Raw genomic sequence first — 12313 nt, forward strand, 5'->3', positions numbered from 1 at the left:
GGAAGCAACGTAAGTGTCCATGTGGCACATATATACAATGGATTATTACTCAGCCATAAAAAGAAACAAAATTGTGTTACTTGTAGTGAGGTGGATGGACGTAGAGTCTGTCATACAGAGTGAAGTAAGTCAGAAAGAGAAAAAAAACACCGTATGCTAACACATATATATGGAATCTTAAAAAAAATGGTTCTGAAGAACCTAGGGGCAGGACAGGAATAAAGATGCAGATGTAGAGAATGGACTTGGGGACATGGGAGGAGGAAGGGTAAGCTGGGATGAAGTGAGAGAGTGGCATGGACTTATATACACTACCAAATGTAAAACAGATAGCTAGTGGGAAGCAGCCACATAGTGCAGAGAGATCAGCTTGGTGCTTTGTGACCACCTAGAGGGGTGGGATAGGGAAGGTGGGAGGGAGATGTAAGAGGGAGGAGATATGGGGATATATGTATATGTATAGCTGATTCACTTTGTTATAAAGCAGCAACTAACACACTACTGTAAAGCAATTATACTCCAATAAAGATGTTAAAAAAAAATATGTTTAAAAAAAATTTTTTAAATGCACAGGGAATGGAGGAAACATATAAGTAACTAAATTTTTACACTAAAATGTGGTAGAATCCTTTGTAGGCATTAGAATTGTATTCTGGAGTAATAACATAAAATGCCCATAATATGCTTATCAAATAGAAAAATGTTCAAAAAGAACATGTGTGGAATAATAAATTTTTTTCTTTAGTAAATAAAACAAAAAATTTAATGATATATAAACAAGGAGAAAAAGACTGGCAGGATATACAACAAAAAGATTAACAGTGGTTTTTCTGGGTAATGGAATTGTGAGTAATTTTAATTTTCTTTTCTGGTTAAGTATATTTTCTTTTTTTAATATGTATATATTATTTTATTTAAAAAGAAAGTTATAACTACAATTAAAATGTATAAAATGATCACCAAAAATCATTACAAAAGTACATATGAAGTTTCTATGTGAAGTCATATTCTGCTGAAAGACAAAAAATGGATTTACTGTGTTGTGAAGTCTGAAATTCAACTATTTTAGTCAAATATGTTCTAAGATCTGTTAGGATTTAGATTATCAGCTTCCAAAAAAAAGTAACGCAGAAAATAATTAATGGAACATTTTAATTAGATGAGTGAGAAATTTTACAAAACCACAACATAGTCTCTTGGAAAAAGTTTTCCGTTCTTCCAACTATTGGATAGCTATGACAGAAGAAAAGATTGAGCAATATCCTTGTCAACTTGTTATCAGCCAAATGGTAATGATATTAATAACTGGTTGGCATTAATCCTATTACAAGTCAGGGGTAAATCTTTCCATGATATCTGCCCTTATGGTACCCATGTGCAAATTCCAGTAAAGTTTGCCCAGTATGTGGGCCAGCTTCTCAAATGAAGCCTCTTTTAAGTCTATGCATTAGGACTCCATAATAATCAGGTTCTTGTAGTACTAAATCGTCCTAGAGATAAAGGTTCTAATTACTGTTTAAGGAGTATTTTTGTATTCAGCCTACTTAGGGTACAAGCCAATTAAATTAAACTACAGGAAGTTTCCCCTATGCAACTTCTTCATCAGATCTATACAAAGATGTGGCTTGAGACCTAGAGGTGTCATCCTAGATGTCAGGAAGCATCCAGATGTAGAGTGACTTATAGCCCATCTAAAATTTCTCCCACTGGCCTCCTTGCATATGAGAAGAAAATGCCTGGGGAATTGTTTTGCATCAAGACAGTCTTATATAAAAGGAGAGAAAAGACATCATGTTCTATGCTTTTCTTTTTTCTTTTCTTCAGTTCCCCTGAGGGTATTCACACTGTCAAAGACAGGGAAACCCAGTGGAAATCCACAGTGAGGGGTTAGAGATGATGTATCATTTCTTAGGGCTCACTGCTCTGTGAGGTGTATCACAACCCTCTCACATAATCACAGAAACAATAACACAAATCATGAAAGAGAAATGCTCATTTCAATTGTGAACTGACATTTATACACTGCTTCCTTACCCTTTCATAATTTCTGGGCGAGTGTCCTGATAATGTTATTTATTATCCAGGATATATTTTGATTTTTTCCTTGTTTTTGTAATGGGCCAAAATGCCCACAAATATTTCATTAAAAACCAGCTTGTTATGCTAGGCACTGTACTTTCTTTCTATGCTATGTATTATATTTTTTCAAGCCAGATCATCAGATCAAACAATGCCTTGACAGATACAATTTATTTTGCACTTAGATCGTAAATGTAAGGCATGGTCAGAGATGGAAATACCAGCACTACCCCTTACTTTGGAAGCCTGATTTTGATGAGAGAACAAGTACCCAATTTGCTTTCTCATGAAAGGACCAGATCAGCAAAACCTCCATATAAGCATCTCAGGATGGCTGTTCTTCACCATCAGGTGCTACCAAGAGATCACTTCTTAAATGTTTGGACCTATTTAAGTGCCTCAATTTGTGGGAAAACTGCTTAAGGTCCAGAGAACAATCAAAATGATTAAATATTTGGGGAGAATGTTAAATTGGTTTGGCATGTTTACCCTTAAAGGAAGAAATTAAGAAATGAATCTTTAAAGCTTTAAAGCTAATCAGTAGTTGGTTTAGGAAAAAAGAAAGAAAGGAAGGAAGGAAGGGAAGGAGGGAGAAAGGGAGGAAAAGTGTGTCCCTTTCCAATCTGAGTTTAGGAATAGGAACTTTTGGATTTATAGTACTTTTCCTCCTTTTAATTTCCTTTATCTCCTTTATGTTTCTGACCACATGCCTGGAGTGAAGGCATCTCAGATGTACCTGTGTAGCAGATCCCATTTGCTTTCTTTAATCCTATCCTTCTGTTCCTATTCTTAGAAGAAGAATTACTGCCACACTCTCTCCACCATCTGAACCCTATGTTCAGAGGGTTTATAGCTGTGCTTGTTTTGTTTTTATCTCCTAGCCTGAATCATCAAACCAATAATCTTAGTTTTATTTAGAGGAATATTTTGCTTTTATTCATCATAACACTAGACTTAGTTTTCTTATTTCTGATGGAAGATTCGCAAATCACTATTGAAAAGATCTGCTACATTTTGTAGGAACAACAATCAAATTCTCAAGACTACAATGAGAAAATACTGATCACCATCTCTTATTTTTTTTACATGTGTGTTTTTTGTTCATTTGGTTGGTTTTGGGTTTTTTTGTTTTGTTTTGTTTTTTTTTTTTTTTTTGCTGTGCTGCGTGGCTTGCTGGATCTTAGTTCCCCAAATCAGGGATTGAACCAGGGCCCTCCACAGTGAAAGTGTGGAGTCCTAACCACTGGACCACCGAGGAATCCCCACCATATCCTATTTTAAATAACTATATGCATAGACGGCAGTTTTTTTGTGTTTGTTTCTGTTTTTTCAATCATAGCTTTTTGATTGTGTTCCAAAGGAGCCACTGTAGTTTCCGAAGATGAATGCCTTGCTTAAGCACTGAAAGAATCTGATTTAATAAAAAGAGCTACTTACACACGTTCTATTTCCAACATTTTCTGTTACTGCCATTTACTGATATGCTGCAGAGTGAAGTTTATGCTGAGTTCACAGCAGTGTCCTTCCATAAGGCAATTATGATCACTTTTATCATTTAACATTCATCCTCTAGCTGGCGCAAGAATAGCCACCCAATATAAATAAATTATTCAAAATGAATCATATTTCTGCTACCAAATAAAAGTGAGCTCCTGTCTTGTGCTTCTTTGTTAGAGGAATCCATTCAGCAGGGATGAGGCCTCTGAAACAGGAGATGCACCTAGGACCATGTAGTCTCCTGCCTCTGGGGTGAGGGGGTGTGGGTACCTGTAGTACAACACTACTCCATCATCTTAAATTTGTGACTCTGACATCTTCTTTTGGAATAGTAAGAGAAAAGTGGCTTATTTTGAACAGTTTCAATGAATTTGTTAATGAAAGTTAATTCTTGCTTGAAGAAATCCTGTAATAAACAAGAAGTACACTATTGGTGAGGAAGGATACATACAAAATAATCACAGTTCTTGGATCAAATCAACTTTCCTAAACAGAACACTTTTCATCTAAACGGCCATAAAGAACAGCAGACTGCTCAATGTTTCCAGCATTTCATGTACTTTCTAAAATGACATTTTAAAAAATTTTAGCTGCTCTATTGAAGTTCCTAATTAGGGGCACTGGCAGTCAATTGGAAATTAACTTGTCAACAGGTATTTGGCCTAGTAAATGGGCCCCTCTAAATAATGAACATCCTACTAGGAAAAGAGGCCACAGAGGACTTGATACATGAACTGGAAATGTGAAATCATACAAAGAAACCATTTGTGGGCCTCTAGAAAAACAAGATTATTTCTCCACATTGAGCAGTGATGAGGCAGTGTGGAGCCCCTGGTCTTTTCCATCTTTTTTTTTTTTTTTTTTTTTTGGTCGCGTGGCATGTGGGATCTTAGTTCCCCGACCAGGGATCGAATCCACGCCTCCTGCAGTGGAAGCACGGAGTCCCAACAGCTGGATCACTTAGGAAGTCCCCCCTTTTCCATCATTCTTTATCTGAAGAGATCATGCTGCTTTTCAAAGGTAGTGCGTATAAATCTATCATGGATAGATATTATTCCAAATTCTATTGCTATAGTAAAGGGCACTATTTTTAATTCCAGGGAAATTTCATATGAGGGATTAGAGAGCAATAGCTGACTGTGGTACAACTAAAATAATAAATAAATTAATGGTTTATCCTTTTCCTTTCAAAGAATAGGAGACAAGTTTCTCTTAAATTACTAATGACATCACTATTCAAATAAAAATTTAATGATTAAATACATACACTTTCCAAGATTTATTTTTAAAATTCAGGTTTTTTCTACTTGGATAATACATTAACTTATTTATAAGGGAAGCAGCAAACACATTATGCTTTGACATTTAAGAAGCATTTAGACAGGGGCAATGACCAAGATGGTAGAGTAGGAAGACCCTGAGCTCACCTCCTCCCACAGCACACCAAAATTACAACTCTTTACAGAGCAACAACTGATAAGAAAGACCAGACGACTAGCAGAAAAAATCTTCTACAACTAAAGATATAAAGAAGGAACCACAGCAAGACGGGTAGGAGGGGCGGAGATGAGGTACAGTCAAGACTCCTGGGCAGGCGACCCACAAATGACAGAATAATCACAATTGCAGAGGTTCTCCCCAAGGAGCAAAGGGTCCAAGCACAGCATCAGGCTCCCCAGTCCAGGGGACCTGCACTGGGAAGATGAGCCTCCAGAAGGTTTAGGTTTGAAGACCAGTCGGGAGACTCAGAGTGTTGTGGGAAATAGAGACTTCACTCTTAAAGGGTGCACACAAAATCTCACACACTCTGGGAACCAGGGCAGAAATAGTTATTTGAAAGGAGCCTAGGTCAGACCCACCTGCCGGTCTTGGAGAGCCTCCTGGATAGGCAGGAGGCAACTAGAGCTCAACCTGGGGACACAGACACTGGCAGCAACAATTTTGGGGAGCGTGTTCTACCACAGGGACATTTGTGCTGACAAGTGCCATTTTGGAATCCTCCCTGGAGCTTATTAGCTCTGAGACCTGGCCCCACCCACAGGCCTGTCAGCACCAGTACTGGGACGCCTCAGGCCAAGCAACTAGCTGGGCAGGAACACAGTCCCACCTATCAACAGGACTACTGCCTTAAGACCCCCTAAGCCCACAGGCACCCTGAGATATGGCCCTGTCCACCAGAGGGCCCAGGACCTGGTCTCATACACCAGGGCACCGGCACGAGCCCTGGGACCCCAGGGTCTCAGCTCTACCCACCAGCAGGCCAACACCAGCTCTAGGACCCCGGGTCCTGCAGCCTGAGACCCCAGGACCTGGCCTCAGCCACCCGAGGGCAGGCACCAGCCCTGGGATCCCCTGGGCCCTGGCCCCACCCACCAGTGGGTGGATACCACTCTCAGGACCACCACAGTCCCCCCACAGCCTGCCATGTCAGAACCCAGCTGACCCACAAACAGGCCAACAACAGTTCTGGGACACCTTGGGCTCCTTAGCCAGCCACTCCAGGATCTAGCCCCACTTGCCAGTGGGCCTATAATAGCTTTGGGATACCCCAGATCCTATAGCCAGCTGTGTCAGGAACCACCCTCACCCAGTAGCATGGAGATACCACCCCAGGACCACCCCAGGCCCCAGATTTCCCCACCAGCGGGTCAACACCAGCTCCAGGACCCCCAGGGCTGTGCAGCCAGAGAACCCAGGACCTGGCTCTGTCTACCTCAGGCTGACACCAGTTCTGAGACACCTTGGACCCCTCAGCCAGCTATCCTGGGATCCAGCCCCACTCACCAATGGGCTGAAAGCATTTGGGGACACTCCAGGACATTCAGTGAGATGCATCATGGACTGGCTCTGTCCACCAGCAAGCCAACACTCGATCCAAGACCCCCAACCCCACAAACACTGGATCCCAGGTCCACCCACCAATGGGCCAGCACTAGCCCCTGGACCCCCCAAGGCACTACACCCAGCTGCCTTGTGACCCAACCCTGTCCACCAGCTGCCAGCAGTTTCTGCACAAAGCAGGCCTGGCAACCAAATGACTGAGGCAGGGGAGGGGGTGGGAACAGCTATGCCTACCAGGCCATCCACAGTATTCAGCCCACCACAGTAGAAGGACCCACACAGTCCACATAGGGGGCACCCCAAGAGCATATAGCACTGGTGACGAGAGGTGAGTGTGCTGCTGGGACACATAAGACATTTTCTACAAAAGGCCACTTCTCCAAGGTTGGAAAACATAACCAACCTACCAAATATATAGAAATAAAAACAGCAAATTAGGCAAAATGAGGTGACAGAGAAATATCTTCCAAACAAAGGAACAAGATAAAACCCAAGAACTAAGTGAAGCAGAGATAAACAATCTACCTGATAAAGAGTTCAAGGTAACGACTGTAAAGGTGTTCAAAGAATGTGGTAGAAGATTGGATGAACAGATTGAGAAATTAGAAGTTTTTAACAAAGATTTAGAAAATACTAAGAAGGACCAAACAGATATGAAGAATACAATAACTAAAATAAGAAATACACTAGAAGGAATCAATAGTAGCTTAGTTGATACACAGGAACAGATCAGCTAGCTGGAAACAGAGTAGTGGAAATCACTGAAGCTGAACAGAAAAAAAAGAAAAAAGAATAAAAAAATGAGGACAGTTTGAGACCTGTGTGACAACATCAAGCATACTAACATTCACATTATAGTGGTCCCAGAAGGAGAAAAGAGAGAGAAAGTGACAGAGAATATATTTGAAGATATAAGAGCTCAAAACTTCCCTAACCCAGGAAAGGAAATAGACATTCAGGTCAGAGGCAGGAGAGCTGGGAAGCCAATACTCAAGTTCCCAAAAAAATCTCTCATGGCAGGCTCCTACAGGAAATTGCCTAGAAAACTATTCAGGTTAACATATTTCAACAAGGGTGTGGAAAAAATTTTTGTTTGTTTTTATGCAGGAAACAAAATAATTTAAAATACATGTATGTGTAAACATACATGTACATGTGTATGTGTGTATATATAGCGTGTATACATACACACACATATATGTATGTATACATATGTATATTTATCTATGTATATACATACGTGGTGTGTATGTGTGTGTCCTAAAAAAGAGAAAACTACGGCTAAAAGTACCAGTCTACAGTGAGAGAGGTATTCAAATGTACCATAAATCTATCCCTTTTCAGGACTTCGCTTCTACATCTTATAAATAAGCTCAGTCAATGTCTCAAGCAATGATAGTCAAATTCTGGAATAACTACATGACCCTGCACCTTCAGCCCTTCAAATGCAGTGGAAATTAGTTGGTGGTGAATGGAAATACTACTTGATTAAATAGGAAAGTGTCTGAAGTCTGACTTCAGGTCTAGCCTCAATTTGCCATTATGAGCTGTGTGACTGTGGACAAGCTACTTTGTTTCTCTGCGGCTCTGCCCTCTCATTTGTAAGCTGAAGGGAATGGACTAGATATCTGGCTCTAAGATAAGGCTAGACACACGTTGTAAGGGAAAAAGATTTTTTGTCTGACTCACCCTTCTCTTTAAGGTCTACATTAGGTCTGGGTGAAAGTGTTACCATGCTTCTGGGCTGTTTTATGCCATGCTTGCAAACGTGTCCAAGAGCTGCCCCCAACTTCATCTTTGCAACTTATCTTCTACTCTCCCTAAACGGGGTCTACAGCCAACAAACCTGGACCACCTGCTGCTTGTGGCAGCTGGTCACACTTTCTCAGGCTTTGTTCTTAGGACCTTCTCCACCTGTTACATCCTCTGTCTCTTTCCTTCAACATCACCTCAGTGAAGCCTTCCCTGAATAGTCCCATCACAAAACAGCTGTAACATGTCACCAATCACATTTCTTCTTACAACTTAATTTTGTATGCATGACTTCATCTCGTTGCCAAGTGGTATGTTACTTTGGAGCAAAGGCCACCTCATATTCACTTCTGTATCACCCAGAACACCTCACGACAGGTACACAGTACCATGATGCAAAAATTATGAGAAAAAAACTTTGAAGTCAGATAGGCCTGCATTCAAATATCTGTGTGCCCTTAGATGAGTTTCTTAACTTTGCTAAGCTTTCTTGCCCTGTGCTGTAAACGGGGTATTAATTCTTATTTTATTACAATTGTTATGAAGAGAAAATAAAAATTAAAATGTGGCATAGTACTGGAATTATCACTAGCACTAAACGCTTTCTAAATGAATCAGTGGACCAAGATATTAATCAAGTGTGAATGACTTATAAAACCCCATTTACATATTTTTTTGCTAATTGGAAGCCTTTATTTACCTAATCACAGTAGTAAAACATTGTTTTCCCCTTTACTGTTTCACAGCCAGGACTTGGGTACAAGTCTGCGTTATATCTCAGTTTCTCCCATGGAGGCTTGAGTTTGGCAGATGGTTTCATTTCCTGTCTTCTGCCTAAGGAAGGAAAGTATGCAGTGAAGTCCATGGCCAAGAAACTGAGATCTTGTGGCTGAAATAGTTGGAAGGAATTATTTATATGGGGTGACTTATCCCCTTTATTAGAAAAATTCAAAATTAATAATGTTTTGATGACCTTAAAAGCATTTAATTTCAATAACTAAATCCTAGCAAAGGAAAAGATCTTAATACAACTGTTAGGTCCTCTCTGTTATAAACAATAATTGAGTTGAAATTAATGAAATACATTAAACAAGCTAAACTCTAAGCCTCAGTTATATTTAGGGCTCAAAAAGTGTCCCCTCTTTTTCTGATCACACATAGACACTTTCTTCTCAGTTTTATCCCTGTATTCTTTTAATGCAGATCATGGCTAAAGTCATATTGGGTGACTGTGGGGTACTTATCCAATATCCCATATCTACTGTCAATTTAAAACACACCCTTCAGCTGGGTGTACTAATCCTGTAGCATTTATTTCTAATATCTTATGTAATGTTTTTTCTACTCCCTTAAGCTCTGAGTAGTTACACCATTAATATATGTGATGGTAGCAGGGAGTTAGAAAGAGAAGAGTATGGGTTCCATGTATCTTAAATGTGGATTAAAATCCATTTTTCCCCACACCTGGTTTCTTTAAGATTAACTTCACTTCTTCTGAGGCTGTACATGGCCTCAGAAGTTGCTCATTCTAGAGCAACTCAGAAGTTGACAGATTAATAACTCTGTGGGCTTTTTAAATGATGCTGATTCTTCTCAGTGAAAGTCAACTCCTTATTCTACATAATGTATTTGCTGAGCTCAGGAATTAACACCTGATTTGTTCAAGTTATATTTATATAACCTCCTCTTTGGTTCGAATGAAAAGATTGCCAAATTGTGGGAATGGACTACAGAGAATAGAAGGCAACCTAAATTATCTGATAGTGCCTGTAATGCAGAATTATTACTCCTTGCCCTCCTATCCCTCCAATTACCACAAACATTAACATATAATGAATACACACAAGTTATAACAATAAAAAGCATTAAAAACAAAAATTAAAGCCAAAAGCAATAACCAACTAAGGAGAAACAATGATTGAATTTTGGGACTTCTCTGGTGGTCCAGTGGTAGAGAATTCGCCTTCCAATGCAGGGGACGCGGGTTCAATCCCTGGTTGGGGAACTAAGATCCCACATGCTGCTGGGCAACTAAGCCATGCACCACAACTACTGAGCTCATGCACCACAACGGAATGCCACAACTAAGACCTGATGCAGCCAAAAAAATAATAATAATAATAATAAATAAATATTTTTTAAAATGATTGAGTTTCCTGTTATTATTTCAAAACCAATGGTCAATGAAAATCCTCAAGTTTCTCTCTTGATGTGTAATTTATTATGCTAGCTTCAGTTTCACACAAATTATCAATGTTAAGTAATATTTATAAAACAAATGTGCCAAGTTAAAAGAGAAAAATTTGTATCAGAACATATAACTGATAGGGATATGCCAGTTCCATTACCCTTGGTGCTGCTCTGTGTGAAATTAGAGTGGTAGATTTTTCACTATATCAGTTTTAAATCATCAAATACAAATTCAATTAAAAATATAATCTCTATTAAACATAGTGTTGCACCTATTCAATTTAACAAAAACTAACAGAAACAAATGCTACTATTTCTCCTAAAATGGCTGGTTTTGAGCTCACTCAAGTTTTTCTAAAACAAAAACACTGAAGAAGAAATTCAGTAGTACAAGTCTTGGCACAAACTTCACCACTACCACCTCCCCTTTTACAAAAGGAGCTCCTGACTTCTAAGCTTCAGCTAACACTAAAGCTCTCTGTTAACGCGATTCTACAGATAAAAAACACCACGTTTACACTCAAGGGGGATTTATAGATACCAATTTTTCATGAGTGTGTAAACAGATAGGTTAATGTCATGGCAACCAAAAGTGTATCGAGTTAAATACTTTGCTGGTAAATGACCTAGTGATTTTTCAAATACTATCTTTTTACACATCTGAGATAAACAGGCTGAGGAGTATTCTGTATAATAAAACAAATGTTAATGCCTGTAAATGGTTTAATAGTGACCTTCTGAGAGGTTTTCACAATTCTAAGATTGAATTGTAAAACACCAGTAGCTACACCAAAACATAGTGAATCCCACCCAAAATGACCTAGATGCTCCAGAAATAACAATGCAATGAAAACCAGTGGGAAAAAGAAAATCTTAAATTGCAGCCACTGAAAGAATTAAATCACTTCCTAAAAGAAGTAAACCCACTAATTATTTTCTTAGAGAAAATAGCCAGAACAAGGGACAAGAATATGCAATATAGGTAGGCCACCATCTTTCAGGAAAGAAACTCAATATTCTAGAAAGTGTGTCTTATTTTCTAACTTTCAGGACCAAATTAACTTTATTTTGTCATGTTTTAATATAATGTAAAATTTCTCTGAGAATTTTATTTATAGAATTGTGAATGACAGTCAATACTCTTGAAAATAATTATAACTATAGGTCCAGCTAAATGGCTTTCAAAACAAAAAATGATCACTCTAAAACACACAAACATATATCGTACCCTATACAGCACAATCTTCAGGGAACCAAAAATTAATGCAGATTTAAGAGGCATCACTGAGGCAGGAAAAGCAAAACCTGAGAACATATATTTTTCACCAAAAATGAACATTTGAAAATGCCTGTATGGGTTGGCCAGCCAACCAAAATCTATATTTAAAATTACTTTTTTTAGGAAAATGATTCTACACAAATTATATTGATTCCTTGACTACTAACGCCTCAAACCTGAACCTTAGGGCTTTAGAAACACAAGGCATCAAAGTGTGTCTGCCCCATGGTTTTGTGCCTATATTCTTTTATAATCTCTTGTAATCTCCTACTTGTAAGTGCTCTCTCTTAGCATCAGTATGGGTATAGAGTTGGCAGAGGAACCTTATGGCCAAATTGTTCTTAGCCAAAATACAATGCTATTTTATGCAGTCCTAGAGAACTGGTTATAGGATCACAAATGGTGAACAGAAATATTATACTAATTGTTAAGGAAGTTTCTCCATTTCAGAGTGCTCATCCAGGAAACCATAAATACTTACCTCAGGAAGTGCTTCATTGTGCCTGTTTTGATTATCCAGGTGTTATACAAATGGTTCTCAAGTAATTGCTTCCAAATTTGCCTTTGTCAAAGTAAATGTAAGCTGTGGAAGAAATTAGATATATTTACTGTTAATGGGGCTGGAAACCCCAACCCCCAAATTTCTGCTTACCTTAGTAAGCAGATAAGGTGCTA

General features: G+C 38.9%; 1 long non-coding RNA gene across 1 annotated transcript in view; it reads right to left on the bottom strand.

The window, feature by feature from the left end:
- Nucleotides 1-12176: 12176 nt before the first annotated feature.
- LOC132369669 (uncharacterized) overlaps nucleotides 12177-12313 on the bottom strand; it is a 45871-nt gene continuing 45734 nt past the window's right edge. Inside the window, exon 3 of the long non-coding RNA XR_009504460.1 lies at nucleotides 12177-12221. This is a non-coding gene — a long non-coding RNA (uncharacterized LOC132369669). The remainder of the gene's footprint in view (nucleotides 12222-12313) is intronic.

The sequence above is a fragment of the Balaenoptera ricei genome, chromosome 8, assembly GCF_028023285.1.
Source record: "Balaenoptera ricei isolate mBalRic1 chromosome 8, mBalRic1.hap2, whole genome shotgun sequence".
Taxonomy (NCBI): Eukaryota; Metazoa; Chordata; class Mammalia; order Artiodactyla; family Balaenopteridae; genus Balaenoptera; species Balaenoptera ricei.